The sequence below is a fragment of the Miscanthus floridulus genome, chromosome 1, assembly GCF_019320115.1.
Source record: "Miscanthus floridulus cultivar M001 chromosome 1, ASM1932011v1, whole genome shotgun sequence".
Lineage (NCBI taxonomy): Eukaryota > Viridiplantae > Streptophyta > Magnoliopsida > Poales > Poaceae > Miscanthus > Miscanthus floridulus.
The window spans coordinates 165,010,730-165,025,006 of NC_089580.1; positions in this window are offsets into that span (position 1 = coordinate 165,010,730).

Consider the following 14,277-nt stretch of genomic DNA (forward strand, 5'->3'; position numbering starts at 1 on the left):
GATAACATGACGTTCGGCTCGATCGGGGCTGAGGTAACGTTCCCCTCCAAACCAGGCTTCATGCTCTCTTTCTTTTTTACTATCACACGATAAAACAACTTTGTCCCTGAATGGAAACACATTCCATGTCTTTGATTACCATGTGTAACTCTGTTCTAACTCCCAACCGAACGCACCCCGCTTTTCCCTACGGATACGAGCAGTCGAGCCCCGTGGGCCATGCCCCGGACTCCCAAGGTCACACCCTACGGGATAAACAGGTAGGTACGAGAGGGAAAGGATAAGAATGAGGGTTATGCTAGGATATAAATAGAGAAAGGATATCGTGGTTCTGTCACAAGGACAGTAATGATGTATTCATTAATACAAAAAAACTATTCACATGGGACTCAACCACAAACTTAACTTTTACATTTTCTACTAATGTAAATACCACTGCGACCGCCAGGTATCCGCTCGGTTCCACTCCCTTGGCTTCAGCAAACACAACAGCTCCAGGAAAAGGGAGCAGCGGTTATGGAAGGACGCACCGATCGGGGGAACCGGAACAACAGGGTGAGAATTTCTTTCTTTCATTTAATGCAGATAGGACGTGCCCTGACTGATGAGACATGCTCTGCCCGATGGAACGGCTCCTAATCAAAAGGGACGTGCCCTGGCCATGGCCCACCACTACCGCACGATCAACCACTACCACACGATGGGCCTAGGAACCAAAGCGCCACCGCACATGGGTGGCTCCCCACTTCCCTAGGCCAGACCTAAAGGAACCCGAATGACAAGTAAGGATAGACACCGGATGACAGGTAAGGAAGCGAAGGGGTGCCCCATGTAGGCCATGCTGACTCTGTCGTGGACAATGAGCATGGGTCCCGGCCGGACATTTTTGACTAAAGCTCTCTAAACCCCATCACTTAGGTCATCAAGGTCCCAGTCAGACTTTTCTGACTGAGGCTCTCTGAGCCCCGTCACTCCAGTCGTCAAGGTAAGTACTATCAAACCCCCTTTATTTCATTACAATCATTCATACATCCACACATGCATTCATCTCATACGCCTGAACCCCCTAGATGGTTAGGGCATGAACCGCCTAGGGGCTCAAGAACTAAGCATCGCACGTGCAGTGAAATGCACCAGAACGTTCTGTGTTGCATCACGAAGCGACGGTTGCCTCATTCGACAAGAGCAAACAACAGAGCCAGGGGAGCAAACCGTAGATGAGCACCGTGTGGCCTTCGCTCGGTCTAGCAAACCAGGTCATCTCAACCTTCTCGTTCGATCCTAAACCTCTCGCCAAGCTCATAGAATCTCCATCAAGGAGAGGCCATTAGGCCACCCGGGTCAGTCTCCAGAATGACCTAGGCATCTACCGGGTTACAGGTAAAGGAGTAGTGGAATGCCACAAGAGGGCTATGCCAACCCCATCATGAATGACGGACCTGAATTCCGCTCGATCACACCCGTTAGCGAGCTCACTGAGCTAGTCTTCGAGCCCGAGCGATCGGGACAGGCGACAAAACTCAGCCCTCCAGTTGTGAGGAACCGGATGGGGTAGTGCAAAACAACTCACATCGACCCCCACGAAGGCCCGACAAGGCTCGAGGGCTCAAATGCCAAAAACCTTGGGACCGCGACTCCGAACTCACGTCGACTTGTTCGGCGACATCCGGCTACGGCTCTTGGGACCACAACCCTGAACTTGCATCGACAGGATCAGCGACATCCAGCTATGGCTCTTGGGACCACAACCTCAAACTCACGTCGACAGGATCAGCGACATCCGGCTATGGCTCTTGGGACCATGACTTCGAACTCGCGTAATGGCTTCACTAACTGAAACTAACTAAAACTAACTCTCTCGATCAACGATGTGCACCGACGCCTAGGTCTACTCGCGACTCCACCTCACCCAATCCCACGGCCCACATCGACGCTAAAGATCAGTAAGCTCTGTCGCATCCAAACTAAGCTATCTCCATTCATGACGCGCACCGACGATAGGGTCTGTCCAAACTAACTTCCTTGCCTGATCCTCGACGCGCACCGACGCCAGGATCAGTAAGTTCTGTCTCGATCCAATCCTCACGCCTAAAAACACCTCGACTACACAACATCACCTTGGTTGACAAAATTCTATCTCAAATTAAAAACACGCACACACGCCCGCTAAAAATAAAACCCCTCAGATGGTTCTGCCCGAACGACCCAAGGGCTCGTGGGCTACACTCGCATGTGCGCTCGCGTCCACCCGTCGACAAGACAAAAATCCCCTGAATGATTTTACCCGAATCACCCAAGGGCTCAGGGGCTCTTGTCGAGTCTATAAACTCGGGGTCCCTCGGGGACCGGCTTCTACGCCAAGGCTCACCCCCAAATTCTAAAAACAACAGGGCAAGGGGTGGTCCAGCAACTAACCGAAAGGCTAGGCCCAAGAAGAGCAACGCCCGCTCGTCGGCTACTTCGGCCCACCTATCCGATCGGATCGCTCGATTCGGGCTCCAGCCAGCCTCCGATCGGAAGGCCTGCCCCCAACCCTACTTCCGACTCTGACCCCATGACCAGGGCTCGTGGGAACCCTGCTCACCGCTCTTCTCTGACCGGCACACTCAGAGCCAACAAGAGCCATCCGACCGGCGCACTCAGAGCCAACTAGAGCCATCCGACTAGGGGCACCCCGTTCGGTAGGAACCAGAAGACGTGTGGAGAAAGGCAAGGCAAGGCTCACAAGTCAAAACAACTATACTAGGGACCATACCCTACATGAAACAGTACTCTACAGCCACCATGACACAAACAGTTTGGTAGGCGCTGACATCTCCCCCTACAGTATTGTAGGGGCCGCTAAAACTCCCATACGGTAGCCCCCCCCCCCGTGTGTCTCTGGACATCGATCGCGGTATGGGCATTAGGATTTGCCGTACCGGGTGAACATAGCACGAGTTCTCACTTGCCACTAGGTATCAAATAGTATTTGTATGTACCGACATCCATCCTTCCTGAAGAAGATAGCATGACCTCCCGTGTGCATCTGACATTCTACAGCGACATCAATAGTGTTGGGGCGCCTACCATTATCCAATCTTCATCAGCATGGGTAGCAAGGCTTAAAAGACATCCATACCCTCTCCCTCTCACCTGTAGAGCTATCCCCTTCATCTATAAAAGGGGATGCGCTCCCTCCAACAAAAGGGACTGAACGATCGAGGACCGATTCAAGGAGGCCAGAGTTCCTTAGATCGACATCAACATCTCACAACCGTAGAGCCACCAAGTCCCGACCAAAAGCTCATGCTCAAACACCTAGTTCATAGCAAAGTTCCTATCACTCTCGGCCCTTCTGGTCAGAGCTGACTGGACCTCTTGTACACCCCATCTTTCTCCCTCTCGTTGTAACCCCACTGCAAACTTCGAGCACCTGGGCTCAGGAATAAAGTCACCGACCGACCCCAACTGGACGTAGGGCACGTTGTTCGAACCAGTATAAATCCTATGTCATTGAGTGCTAGGCCACCTCCGATCACAACGTATAGTAAAACTACAGATATTCACTAGTTGGTCACTTTCTGCACCAACACTAGGCGTGAAACCAAGGCTCATCGCCTCCAAGTCAATGTTGTCATTATAATGTGAGCGGGCGATGGCGAAGGCTTGGGTGATCCCTGAGCGAAGAGCTTCCTTCTCCAGCTAGCGTACCCGTGCCATGATATCTATGGCATGGGCCGTGAACGAGCCAGTCCCCTCCGCCTGCACCACCTATAGGTCATCACAGATTACGCCAAGGGCAACCTTTAGAACATCGAGCTCATCGCTCTCTGCCTGAAGAAGACTCCTCACCTCGACGAGATCTGTGGCTAGTCCGGCAGCAACACCCTCGGCCTCCAGCTTCTGGGCTTTCGCGGTCTCCAGCTCGTCCTAGAGGGAGCTGATCCTCTATTGCACCTCATCGTGCTCTCGGATGGTGTGGTCACACTCCCCACAGGTCATGTCGTGCTCTAAGCGAAGCCTCTCCATAGTATGGCATAGCTTGTCTCGCTCCTGGCGTAGCCGGGCAACCGCCTCGGTGTCTAGCTTTGCCCTTTGCTCTAAAGCCGCATACCTCTCCTTGGCTCCCACCCTGAGATCCTGGTCCTTCTTAGCCTTGGCTAGAAGGTCGATGATCCACTAGTGGGTCTTAGCATCCCGCTGGAGCAGCTTGTCCCACCCCTTCTGCACTCTAGTGGCCTCCTCCTCATCTTGTCGTGCCCTCGCCGAGAGCTCCTCGAATGCCTTCTCAGTTTCCTCCTCCTACTGATAGGCCTTGGCCTCCCATAGCCAGAGACTGGCCACCGCCTCAGCCAAGGGAGTCAACTCGGACACCCTCTGTTAGAGCTGGTGTGGCGGAACTGCCTAATCTAATGCCTCCCAGGAGCGCTCGTCTTCCATTAGACACTAAGCACTTGAAGGAGGACACCAAATCACGCGGCCCTGTCAGGCGCACCCCAGGGGAGAACCCAAAAATCCATATTTTTGCCATCAGGATCACAAATGAGAGAATAAAGCTTACATCACTTTTCATACAACATCCAAGTATAATATTTATTATTATAACAGCAGAATGTAATCATATTATCAGAGTTATAAACAATTTAATTGAACAATGGAACATAAACATAAGATCAGAATTACAGCAAAAATAAATATCTAATCATGACATGATGAAGTATTGATGTATAAATTATGACAACAGATTATGAAACTTTCATTTATAAAAACATTTGGTGAGAGTTATAAATAACAACTACGATCGTATCATAAAGGAATCCTCGTTGAGCCCACTAGGAGGTATCCACACACAAGGGTCAGCTCTAGCATCCATCTATAACCTGCAACAGGGGGAATAAAAACTGAGTACTCAATTGTACTCAGTAAGACTTATCCGACAGGAGGAAAGAAAAGACTCCAAAGATATGCAAGGCTATCTGGCTTGTGGGCTTATTGCATTTGCAGGAAGCATTAATAAGCATGTGTCCTTATATTCGATTTGTATTAATAGCCACATTAGTTCATTAACTAACCATTCTATGTAAGCACCTGTACTACTTTCAAGCAGGTGGTAAGCAATTAGATTTCCTTTTCTTTCCATCTTCCATCTTTTAGTTCTTACTACGGTGCTAGGCATGAAACAAGCCGTAACGGATCGCTCGGCAATTCGCGAATCAAAGCCCCCAGCTGGGTACCCCTAAAACACATGCCTCGCTTGTACCTAAGGCACAAGTAGGACCAACCCATCACTCTCATGTCCTAGGGTCCTAGGTCCCTATCCAAACCGGGACTCTAAGCCCCTGTTCTTGAGTCCCGAACTTAGTGCCATGCAAGGACCTCCTCCACCAAAAAGAAACCCTGACAGTCGGTTCGAAAAGAGCCAGAACCCATGACAAGAGAGCAACAAGTCTTCTAAGCGCCCATACCCAAGTATGTGCTCGGGATAATAAATCTGTAACTTGCCCAGATGGCTTATGCAACGACCGGTCCTTAATCGACACAGACAGGGAAAACAATGTAACTAAGCTATGCCCACGTCCACGGTGACACAACCTCTTACACCCACCAAAACCCAAACCATATCTCTACCCAGTCACCAATTTTCTTTCCACTATTTATATTTTTCAAGTGATAATAACACAGTAATATATTTCCTATCTCTCATGAGTGATAGACAATCACTCATCTTCTACCGGAGTCCTATAGCATAGCAATTTACATGATCCTATCATACTAGTATGACTCATAGGATAAAGGTATATTTATGCAAGTGGGTTTCATTCAACTCCTTAAAACTTAATGCACAAATATAATTTAAACTGTAGAAAAATAGGGGTTATGCACAGAGGCTTGCCTGGGTAAGATATATATAAAAAAGTTAGTATCTGCATCTTCAGATCATCCACCATCAGCTCAATAACAAGCCCATTGCATTATCTCCTGGAGAGAATACCATTACTCCACCTTCGAATTCCCAATCATCCTTCACTTGATCTGTTGATCCATCATCGTACCTATATGATATGCATTGATGCAAATGCACAGATGTAAATAACCAATGATAGCCGAAATGCTTAGAAATCCGATAACGCCTCCCAAGCTAAAGCAATAGCTCTAACACGGGTCCACATATCCATATTATCGAATAAGACGCTACTTCCCAACCAATATTTTAGTTATACAAACCCAGGTTGTTTCTTTATCCCATTCTATCCATTTAATCTTCATTCGGAATAGGTCATCATTATCTATTTAGTAGACTAATCATTCTGGAGCTACAAAATTTACAATGAGTACCTAATATTGCTAGGATCCTACTGTACAAATTTTAGATTCAACAATATTACCAATTTATCATGGAAATTCTTACAAGTTTATATATTACAATATCAAGTACCTTAAATTAATTATATAGCTTACAAGAATATTATCAAACTATGTGAACAAAATATACTAACCGGTAGATCATAATTTTAGAGACTCAACAAAACTGGTTGCATAATTTTTGGATTCCTATACCATCTTATATTGATTTTACAATTTTATTCCCAGGACTAAATTAGCAATCGCTTTAGAACTAAAGGAACCAGCAGCCAGCAACCGGCCCAGTAGCGAGGCAGCCTGAGCGAGAGGGCGAGCAGGCGCGAGCAGCCTAGCGTAGTTGGCAACCGGCTAGCCTAGCAGGTGCGTGGCCCAGGCGCAGGCGGCAGCCCAACCAAACGGCTTGAGACCGGCCCAGACGGTGATTCACGGCCCAAGCGGCACTAATCGGCCCAGATGGGGCATGAAGTAGGCCGCGGCCACGGAGACGTAGGGTGAGCGGCCCAATAGGCCAGCCCACGTGAATGAACCCATAGGTGTGATGGCAAATTTGCATGAGGACCCACGAGTTCTCCACAAATCAACCCGTAGTCCAAACACACTATTCATGGGAGTCATGTTTATGCATCTAGAACCCTGAAAGAGCGCTTAATCTTATACTCACCCTTCTCTACCTCCCAACAGTAGCGTGCGGAGCAGAGAAGTAGAGGACGGCGGCACCAGCGACCAAAATCCAGACATAGGGTGACAAGCTAGCGGTGAGGCGAGCCACACGGCGAGGTGACGTCCGACTGCACCCACGCCTGGCCCTAGCTTGGCCTATAGTAGCCCGAGGTCATTCGACCATGGCAGCTGGCGGCTGTCGGTGGACACGGCAGGCGGCAGTGGTGCAGCGGTAATGGAATGGGGCTAGGAAGGCGAAGAGCAGACCCCTAGGTACTAGCGGACCTGGCGCGCACCTAGCTGGGCGGTACCATGGAGGTAGAGCCCCGTGGCAACCATAGGGAGAGCTAGGCGGACGACATCGAGGGAGGCCACTGTAGCTCACGAGCGCATGCGAGGAGACGTTGGCGGCGCAGCAGGTGGCGAAGGAAGCGGCCATGGCGGCCGCGAGGCACCGGCATGTGGCATGGCAGCTCGACGGCGATGGCTGAGGAGCAGGGAGATGAAACGACGCTGCTGGCATGGACAGCGAGGACGCAGCCGCATTTAGCATGGGCGCACAGGGGTGTGGCGGCACGGCCGGGCCATGGCGGGAGCGACCGCAGGTGTGAGGAGCGGCCAACCACGCACATGGTGAAGAGAAACAACGCTCATGAAAGGGAGAAGACCCACGGTGGCGGCACATGCTCACTCGCGAGGAGCGGGGAAAGGAGGAGCGACTACAGCAGATAGGAGCTGGAACTCCTCCTCTCGGTTGAAGAAAAGAAAGGGAGAGAAGAGAGTGCACAAGCTGATGAGACAGTAGCGGCAGTGAGCCACGATAGCGGCAAGGACAGGGCAAGGGACATGGGTACACGGCACAGCGTGGCTAGTGTCGGTGCACGTACAGGAAGGGAGTGGACAAGGTGTGGTAGGAGCCGGGCCATGTGCTGCAGCAGAGATGGAGCGGCGCTGCTGGACCATGGGGTGCTCGGTAGATGCAAACTATATGTATATATATACATAGAAGTGCGGCCGCTGAGATAATGCTAGAATGTGCAGTCACATGCCTGCTTGTGTACGTTTATCTGTAGCAAGAAATCAAGGCAGAGAGAGAAGGAAAAGCAAAGGCCGAGGACAGAGCGAGCAGCGACAAACAAAGGCAGACAAGATAGAGACAAGACATAGACAAGACACAAGCAACACAGAGACAAGACAGAGGTAGGTAGGGGCAGACACCAAGAGAGTGAGAAGGAGAAAAATAGGGCGACAACATTTACATGGCTCGGCCATCGTTGCCCACGAAGTATCGTGAAACGACTCAACTAGCTAGACGCAAACATAGACCACGACGCTGCGACAAGGACAATAGCGCGACGGGACAATGGAGGCAGACCATGGTTGAGCGATACTGATGGCACACATGCTGGAAGCCTGGTGAGTGGTAAGCATTGCATGTAGAGTCACTGCGCTTTCTACAGCGGACGACACATCAATCGCCAGCAGTCGCTGCTTGTCATGCTGCTGATGCTGAAATAATAAAAGTGAAGGCAGGGGCAACGCAGCGCGACGCAAATAAATCAGGTGACTAAATCAGAGTAGGGGAAAACACCACCGTTGTACCGGCGAGGTAGGTAGGACAAGTGGCCAGCGGCACTCTCATTTTTATATCTATTTTATTTTAAGTTTTAACCCTCTTAACTTCCACCAATAATTATTTCACGCAAAAGTTCATACTTCACACTAACCCATAGAGACAAAATATTTAAGTGCTATTTAATTACTTTGCTCAATATAGTTTGCAAAAATGGCATTTTAAACATAAACTCAATTTAAATTTTTAAAATCCGAGAAACTCGTTCTGGAAATTTTATTAGGCCTAAATCGTGGTGCTAAACAAGCTCGTAACACCAGGGGTGTTATAGCTGGGCGGTCACATCCCTGTGCTTTCATGCCTCATCTACGAGGTGGTCTCAGTCCTCCTTATGCTCGTGAAGGAACTGGGACTTCTCCCGGCTGCGAGCGATAAGAGACTAAAAAAAGACAGCGGTCAGAACACAAAAATAGAGGAAGAAAGAGGAGGGCGAGAGTCAAGACTAAGTGAATACCTGGCTGGTGGGAATGATGACATCTTGCAGGGCACCCCTGGCCTAGTTTAGAGCATCTCGCATGGCCGTGACCCCATCGTTGAGCCTCTCCCGCTCCATGCCCTCGGCGACATCGTCGAGGGTGAAGAGTTCTGACGACGGGTCCTGTGGACTCGTCCACTAGAGTAGGGACTCACCCTGCATGGGCGGGTGGTGGCCCTCCAATGTTAGGACTAGGGACAACTCCCTACCGGTCTCCTCAGCAACCGCTGTGGTGTTCGGGGGTCCCTCGGCCCTGCCCCCCTCCATCCTGCCCACGATGGGCATCGTCTCTGGGGCCGACGGTAGCACAGGACGTCCCGCTGCCTTGAGCATCGCCACCGCAGCTTCCAGCTATGACCCATTCGTCATTTCCACCGTCACCTTTGCCTCCATCGGTGGGACCTCGTCCAGCTATGTCACGCCCGCCGTGGTCGACACAACGAGTGCGCCTAGTAGATTCACTCGCTCCGATGTCGATAGCAAAATGGCTTCCATTGCCGTTTGCTCAGCAACCTCCGAGGGCGCTCCCTCAGCCTCGCTGACTGCTTGACCTACTGAGGGCATGACCACCACCATGGGTGGCTCCTGATTGGCCGATAAGGCTGTGACACCGGCCCTGCTCTCGCCCAAAATGGGAGCAACGTCAGGCGACGACCCCCGCCTTGCCTGAATGGTGACACTCTTCTTGGGCACCAGTGCTACAGAAGTGTCCCATCTAACCCATCTCCCAACATTGCAAAAGAAACAAAAGACATGAGTCACAATGACAACAGAGAAAAATAGAGAAAAACAGAGAAAACAGAGAAACCGATGACTTACGCTCACACTATTGGATGGTGGAGACGTTTTGGGATGAACCCCCAGGCCTCTGCTCCACCTCATTAGGGCTAGACCATTTTGAGCCCACCCCCTACTCCTGGATAGAGGGACCCAATTCCCTTGCGTCCGGGGGTGCGGCAGCAAAGCCGCCCCCTCCACCGACACCTCGGGCACGATGACAGATCCGCTCACCCCTGATAGCTCGTGAGGCATGCCAGCGGGGCCACCCCCCTACGCTGGCACCTCGGGTGTAGCAGCAGAACCGCCTACTCCTACTATCTCCTAGGGTAGGCCAACGGTTTGGCCCATCTCCGCTGGCCCCGCAGACATGCTTTCCCTACGTGGAATAGGAAAGGCCCCTGCACGGATGAGTGGATACCTGTCAGTGTATCCTCGCTCGTTGGGTCGTCCCACTCAATGTCGGTAGCTACCTCATCGGCGTCATTATCATAATCACTATCGATCTCCTCTCCTCGCTCCTATGCCAGCATCTTCTGCTGCTTCTTCTTCCTCTCGAACTCCTTTGTCTTCCTCTACCACTCGGCCATGACACGGTTGGCTACCGTCACCAATGGGTCCTTCGCTAATGGAGCTGAGCGGTCCATAAAGATGAGACTCTTTGGCTGGTCCTGCTATCGTAATATCAGCATCAAGGGGTCGGGAGTTTAATTAAAAAGGAAGCACGGGGAAAGAGAACTTACGAAGTCAATGTACCTTGATTCCGGCTGCATTGGGGGTTGCCCTAGCACCAGATACACAAAATCAAGAGCGGCGCCGACGTTGTCTCGCGAAGGCTCCATTGCCTCCTTGACGCGCCGCGCCACTTTAGAGGGGAGAGCGCTCCCTCGGTGACCGCCATCCCCTCGAGCGACACCCTAGGCGCCATCATGTGCTGGGGAAGCGCGTGCCTCATCAGCGGTGCCACTCTCCGCATGTGGTAGGCACCCATGATCTCTGACCCCTTCACGCCCCTCTCCTTCAGGATACAGATGGCGGTGAGGTGATCCTAGATCTTCTTTTTGTCTTTCTCCGGGACCCCCCACTTCCTCCATGATTCTAGGACCTCTTCAATGAGGCGCTCGATGAACGCTGGCAAGGGGGTGGTTGTGTCATCCCTGACATAGAACCAATGTGAATGCCACCCCTTCTTGGAGGTCGACAGATGCATCGATGGGTATTTGTTTACCTTGTTGTTGCAGAGCTGAATGCCGGCGCATCCCATCGGCACGCTCAGCTCCTGCCCCTTCTCCCGCTTCTTGAGGACGGTGACGGCAAAGAAGTGCCACCACAGGTCAAAGTGGGGACTAATCCCCAAGAACACCTCACACAGGGCAACAAACACTGCAATGTGTTGGATCCTGTTGGGAGTAAGGTGTTGTAGCTCCACATTGTAGTAATTCAGCAGCCCTCGAAGGAACTTGTGGGCGGGGGTGGTGAATCCCCGCTCATGGAAGTGAGCGATGGACATAATGTAGCCTTTGGGCAGCGACGGCCCATCCTCATTGCCGAGCAGCGACCACTCCTCAGCGGTGGTCCACGCGCAAAGAAGGCCACGGTGAACGAGGCCCTCCAGGCGCTGGAGGGTGACATTGGATCTACACCACGGCTGCATTGAACGATTGGGATGGGTGGATGTGAACTTGATGATGGCGGAGGTATGGATGCAAGAAGCTTAGGCAATTGGCGGTAGAGATTGTGGATGCAAAGGCAAGGAGGCAATGTACGAAACCCTGGTGGCGAACCCTTTGGTTTTATGGGGGCGACGGATACGAGGAAGGCAACCATCCATCTAGATCTCCGCGCCTGCCATGATTTGCCACCACATCACCACGTGGGATATGTGCCCCCAATCACTATCCTTTTCCACCAAAGTCGCGTCGGACGTTTTGTCTTCCCGAGCAGACCAGTACTCTTTTCCCATAGAAGGGATACAGGTCAGAAAAGCATTTCTCTGGCCCGCCTAGGCCCTAGAGTTTGAGGGCTGGCCCAATGGTTTCGACGGCCGTCCCAACAACAGGATGGGCCCGTGAGCGACCAAAACTCAGGCGTGCAAGCCTCAAAGGAGTCTCGATCAGCGATCGGGTCTCAACTGGGCTAACCCTAGACAAATCCCCATGAACGGGAGACCAGGGTTCCCTTTAAGCTATCTGGCTAGCAAAACAACCAAATCTCATAGCCATACCCGCGAAGGGTCTGAATTACCCCTGGGCGATTCTATCTGAATCACCTGGGGGCTCGGGGGCTACACCCGACGGGTGCGCTCGCGCGCACCCTCTAGCGAATCAAAATACCCCCCGGGTGATTCTATTCGAATCACTCGAGGGCTCGGGGGCAACATCCGTCGGGTGCGCTCGCGTGCACCCTCTGGCGAATCAAAATACCTCCTAGCGATTCTATCCGAATCACCCGAGGACTCGCGGGCTACACCCATTGGGTGCGTGCGAGCGCACCCTCTAGCGAATTGAAATACCCCTTGGGCGATTATGTCTGAATCACCCAGGGGCTACTATCTGGGACCGAATACCGGGGTACCCAAAGAGAAGAAGCTAATAAACCATCAAATGAATAAACAAGAATGCAACTGCACTTCTTGCCCAAACGACCGAAGGTTGGCTCCGCCTTACCTGACCCCCAAAGGTTGGCTCCGCCTCGCCTGACCCCGAGGGCTGGACTCCGCCCCGCCCAACGTCTAGGGGTAGGCTCCGCTAGACGTCTTGGGGTAGGCCCCGCTCGATGTCTAGGGGTAGGCTCTGCCCCGCCCGACATCTAGGGGCAGACTCTGCCTCGCCTGATGTCTGGGGGCAGGCTACACCTCGCCTGACGTCTAGGAGCAGACTCCGTCTCGCCTAACATCTGGGGGTAGGCTCCACCCTGCCCGACGTCTAGGGGCAGGCTCCACCCCACCCGATGTCTAGGGGTAGGCTCCTCCCCGCCTGATGTCTTGGGACAGACTCTGCCTCGCTCGACGTCCGAGGGTAGGCTCCGCCTCGTCTGAGGTTCGGGGGCTAGCTCTGCCTCGCCCCATGTCTAGGGGTTGGCTCCGCCTCCTCCAACATCCAAGGGTAGACTCCGCCTCGCCCGGCGACTGAGAGCTGGCTTCGCCTCACCCGACGACTAAGGGCTGGCTCCGCCTCGCCCGACATCTAGGGGCAGGCTCTGCCTTGCTCGACGTCCGGGGCTTGGCTCCACCTCGCCTAACGTCTGAGGGCAGACTCTGCCTCACCCGACGACTGAGGGCTGGCTCCACCTCGCCCGATGTCTAAGGGCAGGCTTTGCCTCGCATGACGTCTGAGGGCTGGCTCCACCTCGCCTGATGTCTGAGGGCTGGGCTCTGCCTCGCTTGACATCCGAGGGCAGACTCCGCCTCACCCGACGTCTATGCGCCACTCCTTCATAACTACATGTGTAGATAAGACGGGGCACTCAAGTCAACCGCAATATCGAGGACCATACTGAAAGCACTAGTTTGGTTTTGGTGAATTGATGAAACCCTAAGTGCTAACCTAGTTTATCAAGTGATCATGAGATAGGTAGCACATTCCAAGTGGTGAAGCAAATGAAGATCAGGACATGATGATGGTGATGCCATGGTGATGATCAAGTGTTTGGACTTGAAAAGAAGAAAGAGAAAAACAAAAGGCTCAAGGCAGAGGTATAAATGGTAGGAGCTATTTTGTTTTGGTGATCAAGACACATAGAGAGTGTGATCACATTTAGGTTCGATAGCTATACTATTAAGAGGGGTGAAACTCGTATCGAAATGCGGTTATCAAAGGGCCACTAGATGCTCTAACTCATTGCATATGTATTTAGGATCTAGTGGAGTGCTAACACATTTGAAAATATTTGTGAAAGTATGCTAACACATTTGCACAAGGTGATACACTTGGTGGTTGGTACATTTGAGCAAGGGTTAGGAACTTCACCGGCGGAGTGACGTGGCAGTGCATAGAGGAGATGTCGAGTGATCGAACGCTGTGTGAGTCCGGTCGAGCATGACCGGACGCGTCCGGTCGTGAAAAATCATTTCTAGATGCTTACTGGAAACGACCGGACGCCGAGGTCCAGCGTCTGGTCACTTCACAGTAGCGCGTCCGGTCATCACTTGACCATTGGAGTCAGGCGCTCAGTATTTGAAGAGAGGGGACACATGGCGTGCATCGCACGACCGGACGTTGGGGTCCTGCGTCCGATCAATATGACTGGAGCGTTCGGTCACCCTGTGTTGTGCCCAGTGAAGGGGTACAACGGCTCTATTTCATGGGGCTTCTATTTAAACCCCGTGGCCAGCTCAAGCTCACCCTCTTGGCCATTTGCATTGACATAGAAACCTTGTGAGCTTAGT